The sequence below is a fragment of the Hipposideros armiger genome, unplaced genomic scaffold, assembly GCF_001890085.2.
Source record: "Hipposideros armiger isolate ML-2016 unplaced genomic scaffold, ASM189008v1 scaffold_19, whole genome shotgun sequence".
NCBI classification, from domain to species: Eukaryota; Metazoa; Chordata; class Mammalia; order Chiroptera; family Hipposideridae; genus Hipposideros; species Hipposideros armiger.
This window is the reverse complement of record NW_017731369.1, coordinates 5,785,881-5,801,172: the sequence shown is the minus strand read 5'-3', so window position 1 is coordinate 5,801,172 and position 15,292 is coordinate 5,785,881. Positions and strand designations below refer to the sequence as shown.

At 55.0% G+C, this 15,292-nt stretch overlaps 1 protein-coding gene across 5 annotated transcripts in view; it reads right to left on the bottom strand.

Moving 5' to 3' along the window:
- GSE1 (Gse1 coiled-coil protein) overlaps positions 1–15,292 on the bottom strand; it is a 439,129-nt gene that overhangs the window by 128,153 nt on the left and 295,684 nt on the right. The window lies entirely within an intron of this gene.

The following is a 15,292-nucleotide window of genomic DNA, read 5'->3' as shown; positions in this document are numbered from 1 at the left end:
CTCAGGGCCTTTGCACTGGCTATGCCCTCTGCCAGAAACTCTCTTCCCCCAGCTATCCACACAGCTCCCTCAATCCTTCCCTCCATTCAGGTGTGTGCTCAAACATCACCTCCTCAGGAAGGCCTGCCCTGACTGCCCCGTCAAGAGGCATCAAGAGACGCTTCACAAAGCCCTCCCCAGTTACCCGATCCCACCACTCTACTGTGGAGTTTCTGTAGCACTTAATCCCTGAACTTACACTTGACGTTTCTGTCATCTAGTTCCTCTTTATGAGGCCTCATCGGGCTTCACCGCCACCAGGGCAGGGGTGCCTCTGCGATGGCTGGCCCACAGTGGGGACCTGGTGCTGAAAAGTGAATGAATGAATGATGCCCAGGTTGAAAACAACCTCCAGGGTGCTGCCTCGGAAGGGCAGCTGGGCTACAATCCAGTCTGGGAATATGGTTCTGGAAGCTTCTGAGGAGTGGGGTCCCTGTTCCATGTGAGTTGGAGTTGGAAGGTGTCCCTGGCTGTAGCCCTCCCCCCAGCTTTCAGGCCCCAGGTGACCCTGGGCATCCAAGGTGACCGTGGGTCTCTCTGGCCAGGAAGCCTGTGACTCCTCACTTAAACTTTGAATTTTTAAAGACTGACTTGGCGTCAACAATCACTGAGCTCCCAGGAGTAGAACTTTGCTCCTCTGTCTGACCCTCTTCCTGTCCCCCCTGCTCTGAGCAGATGCTTGTGAAAAGCAAAACCAAAACTGGCTCCTCTCTTCACAACGGCCAAACCTCAGTGATCTGTTGTCATGGGGACCGCGTGAATACAGACCACTGCAACGCAAAGATCACCTGAAGCCCCAATTTTAGGCCCTGTGTCATGTGATCAAATGTTGCCTGATGAGCCTCCAGACGAACAGGCTTGCGTTTCATGCCCTCCTCGGTTCCCCCACTTCTGCTTTAACAGGGCCTGCCCTGTCCAGGTGATGGGCAAAGGGCCTGTCCCACCCCACCTGTTGGGAGGGGTTGTGTTGGCCGGAGACCTGCTTACCGCCTCAGGTCTCCCTCTTCTCGCCTTACTCCAAACTCCTGGAGTGTGTGCCCCACGCACAGCGCGATTCATCCCTCACTGGCCTCCCACCATGCCAGCTCTTGAGTTTCTGGGGCCTTCCCCTGTTCTGACCAATGAGTGGTCTTGACAACGGCTGTCCCTCTGCCTGTCGGGTGGCTGAGCCAGCCGTGCCTGTTTCTCCTTGGAGGCCATACCTTTCCTCTCCAGCCCGCTTTCCCCAGTCCCTGCAAGGTGGTGTCAGATCACTTCTTTTTGGATACAGGTGAAATGGCCATTCCAGGCCTGGTAGCCTTAGGGGGTGCGGGTGGGCAAGGGGGTGCAGGAACCTGGGGGCCAGAGGGCCTGGGTTCAAACCCACCCACCACTTGGGGCCCAGGACCTCTCTCTATCTGGTTCCTCCCAGCACTGAGGGAGCTACTACCTGGAAAGTGTTAAACATTCCAGGCCTCCAGCGAGACTCCCACATCCCATTATCTGTGAGGTGTGGCGAATGTCCCCATGTCACAGACAGGCCCCTGCCCAAGATCAATACCAAGAGGAGACCAACAAGGCCTGTATTTCCTCTGGCAAGTGGTAGACACCTTGGAGACCCCCCCCCCTCCCGGGAAATGGGGATGGCTTAGCCTCGGGGCTTCGGGAAGGGGCTTGCCTCTCCCACCCCATGCCGGCAACTCCAGTAGCAGTGAACCAAGACAGGCTGCTTCTGCTTCTCCTTTTTGGAAGGAGCCCCCATTGAAACCTTCATATCAGCCCACTTCCCTAAAGGAAACAAGCCAGTGGGGCCCCACGGAGAACTCAGAACTTCCTGGCGTTCAGCCAAACCCACGGAACCCTGGCTGGTGACCTGGCCAATCCTATTCACCCCTGGCAAGTTGCTGGGCCTCCCTCCTTGGGACACTTCCCCCTTAGACATCCCCTCCGAGTTCCCCTGAGACTTTCTCATGGCCCTTAGCATCTGTGCTGTCATGACCCCTCTTGCAGCCACTGTCCTGATGACCTAGCCCTTACTGCGCCTTCCATCTTTGGATCCCAAAACCCAGGCCTGGAGGCTGGTATGCAGCAGGTGCTCAATAAATGCACATCAGGAGACCACATGATGCAGAGGCAGGGCTACACCCTTGAGGCCCATACTTGAGAAAATTTGATTCTTCAGGCCTTGTAGCAACGGCATTACAAATAAGCCAAGTGGGGGTGGAGGGTGAAAAAATGGTTCCCAAGGGGCGCCAGGCCAGGGGCTGATTTGCTTTGGCCTCTGAGCTCCTGGGTTTAGGGGCTGGGGTCCAGATCTGTGCAGTTTGAGATTATGGAGGGTCCCACCCACTTCTGCTTTTGCCCAAACCACCCAGCCAGCCTTCCTCTTATCAGCAAACTGTCCTGCCCGGAGGCTTTGTTTGTGTTTATCCTTCCCTCCAGGGAGCTCTGATAAGGAGGCCAACCTTTGCCCTCTTCTGCTTCCCCAAGGGTGGCCTGGAAGCTTCCCTCCCGCTTCCTGGTGAACAAAGGGATGGGCTCCAGGCTGCTGGGTGAGTGGAGATGGAAGCCCTGAGGGAGGGCCAGTCGGTCCCTGCTAGTCCGTCTGTGTGTCCCCCCCCTCCCCGCATGGAAGGGGGCAGTGTTCCTGCTGAAAGCCAGGCCTGGCAGCTGGTGGGCCTCCTGAGGAAGCCCTGTTTGTGTGGCGCTCTCTTGCTGGCTTCTTATCTTGGCACCATCAGGCAGGAACCACCATGGAGTCAGCCAGAAGCACACAGGGCGAGTCTTACTGCGACTGCCCCAGGCTCTGTTTCTTGTCTCCATACCTGGAGCCCTTGGGGCAGGGCCTGGCTTACTCTGTCTGTATCCAGCACCAGCTGAGGCGCCTGGTCTAGGGACCTCCTCAGAGGGGTGTGAGCTTCATGCAGAAAGGGGAGGGGGCGGGGTTCTGTACTGTCAGCTCTGAGAAACACCTGGCACACCTGGCTCTCCAGGTCACGCCCCCCCCCCAACTCTTCATTCACGGAATGGCCCCAGGTAGCTGTCCATCAGCAAAAGAACCCACCACCGTGCTGAACCCCACGAAAGAACATCACTCAGCAATGAAGAGGGACACATTACGGACACACGTGGCCACCTGGATGAATGTCACAGATGGAACATTGAGCAAAGACAGCCAGACAGAGGAACACACGCTGTGTAACTCCTTTTACACGAAGTTCCAGTACAGGCGAAACTCCTAGCGTACATCCAAAAGAACTGCCAGCAGGGACTCAAACAGATATTTATACACCGTGTTCATAGCAGCATTATTCACCGCAGCCAAAACGAGGAAGCAACCCAAGTGTCCATGAATAAATAAACAAAATGTGGTCTACACACACAATGGAATATTATTCAGCTTAAAAAACGAATGAAGCCCTGACACGTGCTACCACATGGATGGACTTTGAGGACATTATGCTGGTGAAATACGCCAGTCGTAAAACGACAAATACTGCGTGATTCCACTTCTGTGAGGTCCCTAGAGCAGTCACGTTCACAGAGCCGGAGAGTAGAATGGTGGTCGCCAGGGGCTAGGGGTAGGGGGATGGGGAGCTGGTGGAGACATAGCAATGTGAATGTGCTAGATTTTGTGTTTTGTGTGTTTTACCATAATTTGAAAAGAACAAAAAGAAGAAACTAACCAAGTGATGGAAAGCAGATCATTGGTCACCTGGTGGAGGTGGAGAGTGCACCTGGGGAGGAACTTTCTGGCATGATAACAATGTTCTGTCTATACCTAGATTGGGTGGTGGTTGCACAGATATACATCTGTGTCCAAGGCCAGTGAGCAGAACGCTCAAAATGTCTGAATTTTATTGAACGCAAAACTATACCTCAATAGTTGGCCTTAAAAGTATGTATACATTAATTAATTAATTTGAACACTCATCTCTTAATATATGTATATTTACAAATTGTTCTTATGTACTATATATATTCATAATCTCTCCATTCTAAAATATATGCAAGAAGAGGGACTTTTAAAAGATTAGAAAAATAGAGTTCTAGCATCTTCTTCCTTGTGTTTAATGGATTGCTGTGTCCCCCACTTGGGACGATATTTTGTTGGAAATGCCGTACACAAACAAGGGCAGATGTGACCCTCCCCGCCAAAATACCCACATGAGCATGTGTGCCAGAATTCTGGAAAGTCCAGAGTCCCAGACCAGAGGAGTGGGTGTGTCTTACCTGCCCTGGGGGAAGGGCATGCTCAGCCTCTGCCCAGGTGGAAGCTATAAGCAATGCTGGGGAGAAGGCCAGTCCCAGGTGGGTAGTGGGTGGGGGGATTGTGGGGAGAGGGGGGAAGTCTTGCTTCAAGAGGCAGTATGGGGCAACAATAAGAGGGTCGGGAGCAAGGGTAACCAGTTCAAATCCTGTTCCACCACCATTTAGCTGTGTAGCCTTGGACATGGCCCTCCATGCCTCAGTGTCTCCACATATAAAGTGGGGAGGATGATAGCCCCTTGTGGGGTGATTTCAAGAATGAAAAGCTAATCCACAAAACCCTGAGAGAGCAACCCAAGCACTCGTGGCTACTTGTTGTCATTCTCTGGCCACCATCTCCTTCCTCTGCCTACTCTCACTCTGACCCCTTCTCCCCCAAGCTCCATAGGGCACCCAGGAGGGTCTAGAGCAGCAGTTCTCAACCTTCCTAATGCCGTGACCCCTTAATACAGTTCCTCATGTTTGGTGACCTCCAACCATAAAATTATTTTCGTTGCTACTCTATAACTTTAACTTTGCTACCGTTATGAATCATAATGTAAATATCTTTTTCTTTTCCGATGGTCTTAAGCGACCCCTGTGAAAGGGTCGTTCGTCCTCCAAAGGGGTCGCGACCCACAGGTTGAGAACCTCTGCTCTAGAGTCTTGGCCATCCTCTCTGCAGCCCAAGTTCAAGTCCATGGGCAGGCGGGTCTGTGTTTACCCTCAAGTCATCCTTTTCCTGCCCTGGGCCCAGCACCTGGCCCCTCCCTGGGCCCATTGTCTCAGGACCCAGGGCCATCCGGTCTGTCCTGGGGGAGAGCAAGGGAGCCCCCCACCTCCATTTCCTTACAAACGCTGGGCTTGGATTCCAAGTCCCTGACCCAGCCCTTGGCTGAATAAACACAACCTCACACAAAAGACATCCCAGCATGGGCCTTAATAGTGAGGGACAGCCACAGGGCAGAAGGGGTGGGCAGGGGCACAGCTTCTAGGGCATTCTGCTTAAGTGGCCACAGGGGCCGTCTGTGGGTTCAGGGGTGCCCCCACCCCTCCAGCCCTTGTGTCCCTGGGACTTGGAGCCCATCCAGAAGGGGTCCTTTAACAGAGGCCCTCCCTTTCTCTCTCTCCTACCCAAACCCACAGAAAAACCTCCCCAGTCCCGCCCACACTGACCACGCAGTCTCTGACCAACTACAAATCAAATAGTCTGTGCTCATCTGGGCATGAGAAAGAGGTCCTGTGCCAAGAAAGGGCTGCCCGCTGCCCCAGGTTATACACGGGCAGGGGGCAGATGCTCCCCTGGACAACTGGCCGCGGCACCACGGTGGCCTGCAGTGCACCCGATGTTCTCCGCCCCAGGACTATGGGGATAACGGAGGAGCGTCCTGCACCATCTCTCGGAGGCTGAGCTCCAGCTGCCCATCCCAGGCTTGGTGGCACCCCTTGCATCAGTTCCCTCACTGGTATCTGCTGGGATCAGCTCCCAAATAAAACCCCTCCCCCTAAGTCCTGACTCCAGGCAACCCAACCCAGCCAGCGGCAAATGGGTGCCAACAGCATCACTGCATGGGGGTCAGCCGGGTGACAAACCCCACAGGCCCAGGGGCAGTGCATGCCCTCCAGGCAATGGGGGAGAGGCCAGAGGGACACAGAGACCTACAAGAAGGGTTGGGGCTCAGGCCTGGGGCAGAGGACAGGGGCGGAATCATCCGCGCTTGGACCACCCTGCTTCCCCTGCCTCCGATGGGGTTTGCATTTTCTCTCCTCCAATTCCGACTATTTCCAAAGGCACCGCTAGCCATGGCGGTGGTTGTAATTGTTTCCTCTCTAGTCGATCCATTAACAGGAACTCAGATCCACGGGCTGGCTGTTCACTGAGGCTTCAGGTAGCAATTTTCCATTTGTGTTTCAAATTTTAATGAACATGCCTATCCCCTGGGCCTGAGACGTGGGGCTGTAATCCTCACGGAGCGGGTCGCAGGAGTGCCACCCAAGGCTGGGGCTCCAAAGGGGATTTCTACAAGGGCCTGATTTCTCCAGGGAACAGCGCCGACGAAAAATGGTCCTCGCCAACACAGGCATTCGGCCCTCCCTGCTGGCTCAGTGTCGAGCAGACTGCAAATCGTAAGATTATTATTTCTTTCCGACATCCCCAAAGTATCCTGTATCCCAAGATGGAGAGGAAAGTTCAGCTCTGATAAGATTGCATCACCGGGGAGGAGAGACATTCTCGCCCTTGCTCCCTCTGCCTCTGGCTAACATAATTCCTTTCTGATCTTACCCAGGGCATCCAGTCAGGCTGGGAGGCAAACAGGATAATCCATTTTAGAGAGATTGATCAATATCCTTAGGAGCCTTTTAAATGGTTCCACAGGCTTCTAGGAGCCAAGGCAGACAGCTGAGCTGGAAACTGGGGGGCCAGGGGTGACAAGAGGGCAAGAACAACCCGCAGGGATTTCCTGACAGTCCTCTCATTTCCTACCAGACTTCAAGAGCTGGTTCCAATTGGGGCGGGGAGGAGGGGGTACATGTGGGCAGGTCGTGCACTGCACAAGGGGCTGGGCCAAAGGGATTAGCAGGCTGAAGTCTAGTGGATCCTGCACACATGACACCAGTGCCTGGAGCAAACAGGAGGATACGTGCCCCTCCCAACGGGAGCAGGGGCCAAGAGGGACTATAGACCCCGTGTAAACAGAGCTTCAGACCTTTTAAAGAGAAGCTAGAAATCTGGGGTTTTAAAAAAAAATCGACTGTTTTTTAAATATTGGCAATAAAATTTTAAAAATAATTTAAGACACTGTGTGGGGACCAAGTAAAACATAGCTGCAGGCCCAGTATTGAGCTGTCCAAGGTCTTCTACCAGCCCCAACCAGGAGGCTCTGCTCCTTCTCCCAGACCTCTTACCCACCTCTGCTGAAAGTCTCCCTACAGCCTGACCCCCCTTTTCTCTCATACCAATCCACCCGCCTGCCAGCTCCTTCAAAACGTGTCTGTGACTGCCCTCCATCTCATCCAGTCCTCAACTGCCTGGAACACTGCAGTACCTTCTCCTTGGTCTCCTGCTGACACCCGCGCCCCCTGCAGTCTCTTCTTGGGACAGCAGCCCAAGGAGGCAGGTGACAGGCTAGGCCAGCGGTTCTCAACCTGTGGGTCGCGATGACCCTTTCACAGGGGTCGCCTAAGACCACCAGAAAACAAAAAGACATTTACATTATGATTCATAACAGTAGCAAAATTCCAGTTATAGAGTAGCAATGAAAATAATTTTATGGTTGGGGGTCACCACAACATGAGGAACTGTATTAAAGGGTAGTGGCATTAGGTTGAGAACCGCTGGGCTAGGCGGATGCTGCTGGTTCTTCTCTGCACAGATCCCTCCATGACTCCTATCTCATTCTGAGTAAAAGCCAAGCCCTTACAACCCTCTCTAGGATCTTGTACTATCTGTCCTCTGCCTCCCTTCTCTCTCCCTCACTGGCCTCAGGACCTTTGCACTTGCCCTTCCCTTGTCATAACCTGTGTTGCCTCTTCCACCAGACATCCATATAATCATGAAGGGGCTCTAGTTACAATCACGTCAGAACAAGGGGCATTAATTGGGACTGCCGTGGCAAACAGGATGTCCCTGTCACCTTTCGTTTCTACTGGGCTCTGATAAATGGTATCAGAAAGGTCTTCGCTGACCACCCCATAAAAAAACAGCAATTCCCCACTCTGTTGTCCCAATCTCCCTTATCCTGTTACATTTTCTTTATATTAGTTTTCACCATCAAACCTACTGCTTATTTATGTTTGTTTCTTATCTATGGCCTTGATTAGACCATACATTCCATGAGGGCAGTGATTTTTGTCTGTTTGACTCATTAATTGTTGTGTGCCCAGGCTAGAACAGCACTAAATGGATGAGTGTTTCCCTGTTGCCTTCAGGGTCCCTGAAAGCTGCTTAGCATGACATTCAAGGCCTCTCACATCTCTGCTCACCTCTGTAGCTATATCTCTGATTCTCCCGCCTTGATGAGTGTGCTCGGCACAATTTTAGGCACATGCTCTTCTCTCTTTTCCCAGAATGCCTTTCTCCTCCCCATCTACCAGGCAAACTCCTATTCATCCTTTAAAACCCAGCCAGGAAATCCCTTATTTAGGAAACATTCTCTAATTCTGTCCCCACTCCTAACTATAATTAATCCCTCCTTTCACTCTCGCTCCCTTATGTGCTCATATTGGAATTTATAGCCTCTGTGTCCGTCTTCAAGGGCAGAGTCTGCCGTGCTCGCCTCTGGATGCTGTGTCTGCGCTTCGCAGTCAGCCTGTTGCTGTTAAACCAAGCTCTCCACTACTCCCCACCTAGGGTTGCCGGTAGTCCCAAAACTGCACTGTTGACAAATTCCCTGTCCAGCTTGATTTGGGGGTGGAAGGAAAGAAAGTACGTTCCGGAGGGTCTCCAAGCTCTCGAGCATTGAGTGACCCCCCCCCTTCTCTGAGATGCCAGTGCTGCTGGGAGGGAGGGTCAGACACCTGGCTGCTGGCCCTAACTCTGGGCACTGCCCTCATCCTCGCCCCATCCCGCCTGCTCACCCTGGGCTGGCTCCTTCCTCCACCCTCTCTGGGAGGGCCCTTCTCCTAACAACTCTCTGTCTCTGGATTTTGTCTTTTCTGCTTCCCTCTCCCATTTCAGGGGCAGCACCTTTCCCATAAGTCATTTGCCAAGAGGACAAGCAGCCTCCCCTACTGCCCTCCATGCGCGTCAGCACACGGGTGCACAGGTGAGGGGGTGGAGCAGAGGGAGGCGGGGAGCCCTGGGGAGCCGGGCATCTGTCCTGGCTACGAATCACTAGTCTTGAAGGGCCTCATGCTCGCTGCTCAGGGGAGGTGAGGAGGTGAGGAGCAGGTTAGGGCCTCATCTGGATTCGTCAGGAAGCGGGTCACACCCCTCCCCAAATCCCTGCACTGCCTGACAGTTATTTTTTTTTTTAACACCGTTTTGGCACGTCCACTGCGAACTTAATTTAACATCCATATTGCTGCTACTTAATTAAATAGATGAACTCATTTTACATTTACAAGTCTTAATTCATCCTGAACAAAATTGGCCATGTTTAGTTCTTTCTACACCAGCAGCTCCCTGGAACAAATGGTGGCCTTTCCGAGTTAACGGCGGGGACAGGTTAAAAGCTAATTATGGGCTCTGGTCGCCTGTGTGAGAGAGCGCGGATGTCTTTATCCATCATCAGAAGTCAGCAGAGGGGCCACTGAGTTCCCTCTTTCCCAGTCAGAGGGTGGACAGCGCTGACAGGCTCCCTTATCTACTAGGCCTGGTTGAGGGGTGGGCTCCGAGCCCCTCCCCGTCCTGACTTCTGCCTCCACTTGGGGCACTGTTTCTGCTCCCACTCACCACCTCTCCTGGGAGCCTCTGCACTCCCTGTGCTCATCTTTCCCACCCCACGGCCCTGGCCATCTGCACTACTCCACAGGGCTCCGTCAGTCTGTCTTATTTGTCCGTCCTTCCCACCCTAAACAGTCTGAGAATGGGGTCAGCAGTTGGCGCTTCTGCAGCTCCCTGGGGGCTGGGGGCATTTGGCATGGTAGAGGCTGGGCCCAGACTGCCTGGGGAGTCCCTATCTCATGGGTCTGGGCAAGGGGTCACCCAGCTAACCCCTGTGGAGTGCCTGGAATAGGCCTGGGCACGGGCAGGTGCTCGATACACGTAGCAGGTATTAGCATGGCTCCTAGCTTGGTCCTGGGCACAGGGTGGGGTGCAGAAAGTCCGGCAGGCAAATTGGAAGTCAGGTTTTTCAACTGCTCTGACCAGGGGGAGACAGCAAGGCTCTACCAGGTCGGGACTGTCCAGGATTGTCATCCCGGGACCTTGGGTAGAGACGTCCAGCAAACCACCACCCTTCTCATTCCCAGCAGGGTCAACCAAGCAAATCTGAGGCCGCCAGTGGGTGTCCTGAAGGGAGGGCATGAGCTTGGGACTCTTCACCTCCTGCCACATGCCAGCCCCCAAGCCCCAGATTCTCAAAATGTGAGGCTTATCGGTGGTGAAATGACCAAGGCACCCAGCGCTCACTTCACCAGGCTCCGTTCTGTGTAGTTTCCAGGTACTTATGCATTTAAGTCTCACAGCAACACTATGCAGGTAGAGACTATTCCTAACTCCATTTTAGGGGCAGAAACTGAGCCCAGAGAGGGTAAGTAGCTTGCCCAGGGTCACACAACTAGCAACTAGGAGATGAGATTCGTACCCACGCACTCTGGGGGCAGAGTCCACAGTCTAACCACAAACCACACTGCCCCTCAAGAAACAAACGGAACCCCCAGAGGTGTGTGACTCTGTCTGGACTCTGTCTGGGACTTTAACTGACCCCCAGGTATGGCAGTGCCGCCTGTACACATGCCATGAGGAGCTGACCCCCCCCCCCAAAGAATAGCTTGCTGACCTGTCATGAGCATCGTATGTCAGGCAGGAGGGGTGAAACCATGAAACGAGGAAGTCTGCTGTTGGCCTGGCCACCTCCCTCCTTCTCAGCCACCAGAATCCCACTGGCCACTGGCAGGCAGCTGGGCCCAAGCCAGTGGCCAGCTCTCCAATGAAGCTGTCTTGCCTTCCAGCTGAGCTGACTGCCACGCTGCCCTCTGACCCCTTGGGGCCTCTGCGTGGGAGAGGGGAGCTAATCACAGTGGAGGGGCTGTCTGTGCCCCTGACATGCTCACCCCACAAGCCCGAAGTGGAGACAAGTAGGATAGAGGGGTCCACTGTGGGCAGGGGTGTGGTGTGTCACCAAGGGCTACTCCAGGACACAGGAGGCCATGTTGCTGCCCAGAGGCTGCTGCCCCTAGCCCACTGGCCTAAGCCTCCTGCAAAGGCCGGGAGGCTGTGAAAACTCCAAGGGCCTATAGGCGCTGGTGACGCAACCTCCAGGGCCAGTTGCAGAGAGAGCAGCCAGATCTCCCAGGGGAGCCGGTTGTTTGTTGGGAGAGGGGGAGCAGGAGAGGGCTTCCTCGTTAGCTTTGATCTTGCTGCAGATTCACTAATGGCAGCCTCCGCAGCCTCAGGGGGACAGTGGGAGAGCCCTGAAATGCAGATGAGGCTCTAGCTGCCCCAGACAAGCCCTGTGGTGTGGGCTGGCTGCCTCAGTTTCCCCAGCGTGTGAACCCCCTGCCCCCACCTCCCACACACATAGGATGTCCTGAGGCCATCCAGCCCCTCTGCCCTCCTCCTTTATAATTACAGGCCTGGCCTGGGGCTTTCCAGTCTAGGAATGTAAACAGGTAGGAACCATATAAACATACCTGGCATCCTGGCCGATGCGAGCGAGCTACATGGCACAGCCCTGCCCTGCCTGGGTCTCTGCCCTAGAACATGGCTACCAGCCCCACCGAGGAACCTGCTCGACCTTCAGCCCCTCCCACCCAGGGTGTGAGGCTGTCTCAAACAGGTGCCCCAGGTGGCCTCAGCAACCCGGGGGCACCCCCTGGACCACATCTATTAACCCCCACAATCATGGCCCCACACTAGTATTTCTGACTGCCTCCAAAGTACCAGAAGCATCTTTAAATGCAGGTCATCTCCTTCTGCACTTCATAAGCAGCCCCCATTTCTAGACGAACAAACAGAGGCCCACAGAGGCTAAGTTCCTTTTCTGAAGCCACTCAGCCAGCAAGAGGCACTAGTGGGTTCAGATGCCTGGTGTCTCTGATCTGAAGGCCTAAGGGCTAGCCATGCCCCATCACCTCCTCTGCTGACCAAGGAGCAAAGACCCATTGGCCCACCCACCCACCGGCCAGAGAAGGCAGGCCACCTGCAGGCTGTACTGGCCTCCGAGGGCTGGGGAGGCTTGGGAATGTGGGTGCCCCGGCCTTAGGAAATGGCCCAGACAGGATGTGGCAGGGAACCGGGAGGGCGAAGGCTTCTTGTGGGCCCCCCATCCTGGGCACTCAAGGAATGAGGGAAACAGTGTCACCCTCGAAAAGCCCCAGGGCCCTTGTCACTGAGCAGGGAAACTGAGTCAACAGCCTGGCCCTTGGCAAGCAGCGTGGACCCCAGGCTCTGGTCCTGGAGGCCCACCCACCGTTTACTATGCTGTCCTCTCCCTAGCTGTGAACAGCTGGCTGGGGAGCAGGCAAGCTTCTCCCCTGGGGGGTAGGACGACGCCAAGATTGGTGGACGTTTGGAATTCTCTGTTCTCCCAGTGTCCAGGGAGCCTGTGTGGGGTGACATCTAGAACCCATGGAAGGTTCTCGGGAGCAGGGGCCCCACCCCTTGCCTTCTTGCCTCCCCTTGAAATGGCATCAGCTCCAGCCCCCATGGTTAGGGGCTGAAAAGGGAGTGGGAAGCATCTCCCGGGGTCCCCCCAGCCTTGATTCCTTCCCTAGCCCCCGCTCTGGCTCCTTAATCAGTCCCCAGAGACTCCCCCCCCCAACTCATCCCAACCCAGAGGCGATTTCATCAGACAGTAAGTCAATAAATATTTACCCAGCACCTTTCTGAGTGTGCGGAGGGCGGAGATGGGATAGTAACAAAAGCAGAAGACAGAGCTGTGCTAGAGAGCTGGGAACCCTCCCCCCACACACCCCCACCCTACACATACACAGAGTCATGCTCTCACCACACACACACACACACACACACACACACACACACACACACACACTGGCCTCAGTGGTTCAAATCCTCCCTTCTCACTGTACAGCTGTGTGTCCCTGGGCAAGCCATTTCACCTCTGGGTGCCTCAATCCCTCACCTGTAGGGTGAGAATAATCACCCACCCTGCTGTGAGCGGTAGGTGAGCACACACATGATGTCTGGACAGTGCTCAGGATGGTGCCTGCCCAGAGCCAGGCCCCCAGGACCTCCACTGTCTCCACTGACTGCCTGAAATACACCATCTGGACGCACAAAGAGGAGACCCTGTGAATGGGAGTGAGCCCTGTGCACCGAGGAGGCCAGGGAAGCCTTCTTCTTGCCAGGGGAGGGAGTCACACTGACCCAGGAAGGGAGATGGGCAGGGGCTGGCTGGGCACAGAAGGGAGAAAGGGCTGCACCCTCAGGGTGTTGGAACGAGGTGTGTCTGGGCCATGCTCATCTTTTATACCTGTTGACACTCCTGTCCTGACCACAGACCTGGGGCAGGTGTGCCAAAGGGCACCCCTGGCGGGGAATGCCAGCGCATCATTTTCTCTTACTGGTGGGAGACAAGAGAGGATTAATGGATGAGACACTTCCTGGCAAATCCCACCATGCACCCAGAGCCTGGGGAAGGTGCAAGGGAGGTTCTGTTCCTTCCTAAAGCATTGGCTATGGCTGGAGGTGTGGTGGGGGAGCTGAAAATTGCTAATGAAAAGTCCTTACAGCTGCCGCCCTCCCGGTCGCAGTTCAGTTAACCTCTTGTCACAAATGGGGAAACTGAGCCTCATAGAGGGTGAGGCCGCCCGGCCTGGCTTCCAAACACCCTCTTCTCACAAGGGCTCTTGGAAATTCTAGGAGGCCCTAGAGAGGCTCCACAAACAGGAGGCCAAGGGCCTGCCCCTCTGCCACTTTCACTAGTTGGAAGGTGCCACTCGCTTCTGTGAGCCGTGCCCGGTTTCTCGTTGGCACGCACAGACACGGGAACACTTGGCATTGCCAGAGCCCTCATTAGCAAAGCATCTTAAAACAGTATGTGGAAACCCTTCAAGACCCTCTGGGCTGAGCGCCAGCACATTCTGGATTTTACGGGGTGAGAACCTGAGACAGAGAGGCTGGCCGCTCTGGGGCAGCTCTAGCCCATAGCCAGGTCCCTGCCCCCCGACACACGTCCTTCCTTCTGCAGGGGTGGGGCTGGAAACCCCTTTCTGCTGCTGGAATGCTGAGGAACAGGGAGGCTGCAAACGCGTTTTCAAATGCAATAGAACGGCGCCTGAGTAGGAAGGGGATTTGGGGAACGCAACTGCATAGAAAGAGAAACCGAGGTCCCAAACATGCCCAGAGCTAGACTGCAGCAGGTAAAGCTGGGCCTGGAAGCCAAGCCTCTCCACACCCACAGGCCTAGCCCTGGACAGGATTCTGTACTAGGAGGGCCCAGGGTATCCAGGGAGGCTGGACTGAGGACAGTACAGGACCCAGAAGACAGGAAGCATGGGACCCAAATCCTGGCTGTGTCACAAACTCACTTTGAGCTCCAGTTCTTGTAAGGTGAGCTTGGGGTGAAGTGTAGGGATAGAGTTGTTCTTTAGGTTTAAATCTCTAAGTCTAGAGGGCCCAGTGCCCTCTGCCCTCTGCCCCCTGCCTGGGGACCCCAGTAAGCGTCACTGGACTGTGATCAACAGTCAGTGGGTCAGATGCCTCCGGGCACTATTCAAGGCAGAGGGGCAGCCCTAGGGTCCGAGTTTCCGCTGCAACCATGCTAATCCTCGAGGCCTTTCTGAAGACCCCAGGTTCACTCCCCAAGCCTCCCAGTCTCTGGAACAAAGATCCCTTGGCCAGTCTCTCTTCCAGCCACTGCCCAGAGGTGCTGGCCAGCTGGCCAGAGGCCTGCAGGGGCCAGGCTCCCCTCTGCTCTTGGGCCCTGCAGAAGAGACAAGGCCCCGCCCTCCCTTCCTCCCAGCGCCCCCACCTATGCTTACCCACAGAGTCTTACCCTCCGGCAGGATTTCCTGAGGGCCTGCGTGACCTGTCCTGGTGTGGAGGCCAGGTTCTCTAGTCTCACAACCACCGGGCCAGGAAGGCACACGGATGGCGCCAGGTGGCACTTCATTACATCAATTAAGGAGCGCCCAAAACTGACAGACAGACAAGATGGGGTGAGAGAGACTCCCCCGAGAGCTGGGAGATAAGACTGGCACATCCTGGGTGAGCATCTCACGTGGGCGGGGTGAGTCTCATGTTTTACGGTAACAGGTCCTTTTTATACCACGTGGGCCCTGAACACACCCCAACCGATCGGTCTCCCCTCTCCACCAACAGTGCGCCCTGCATACTGAACAACGGAAGACAAGGCCGTATAGACCATGTTGGCTTTGCAACAGCTTTGGACCTCCTCCC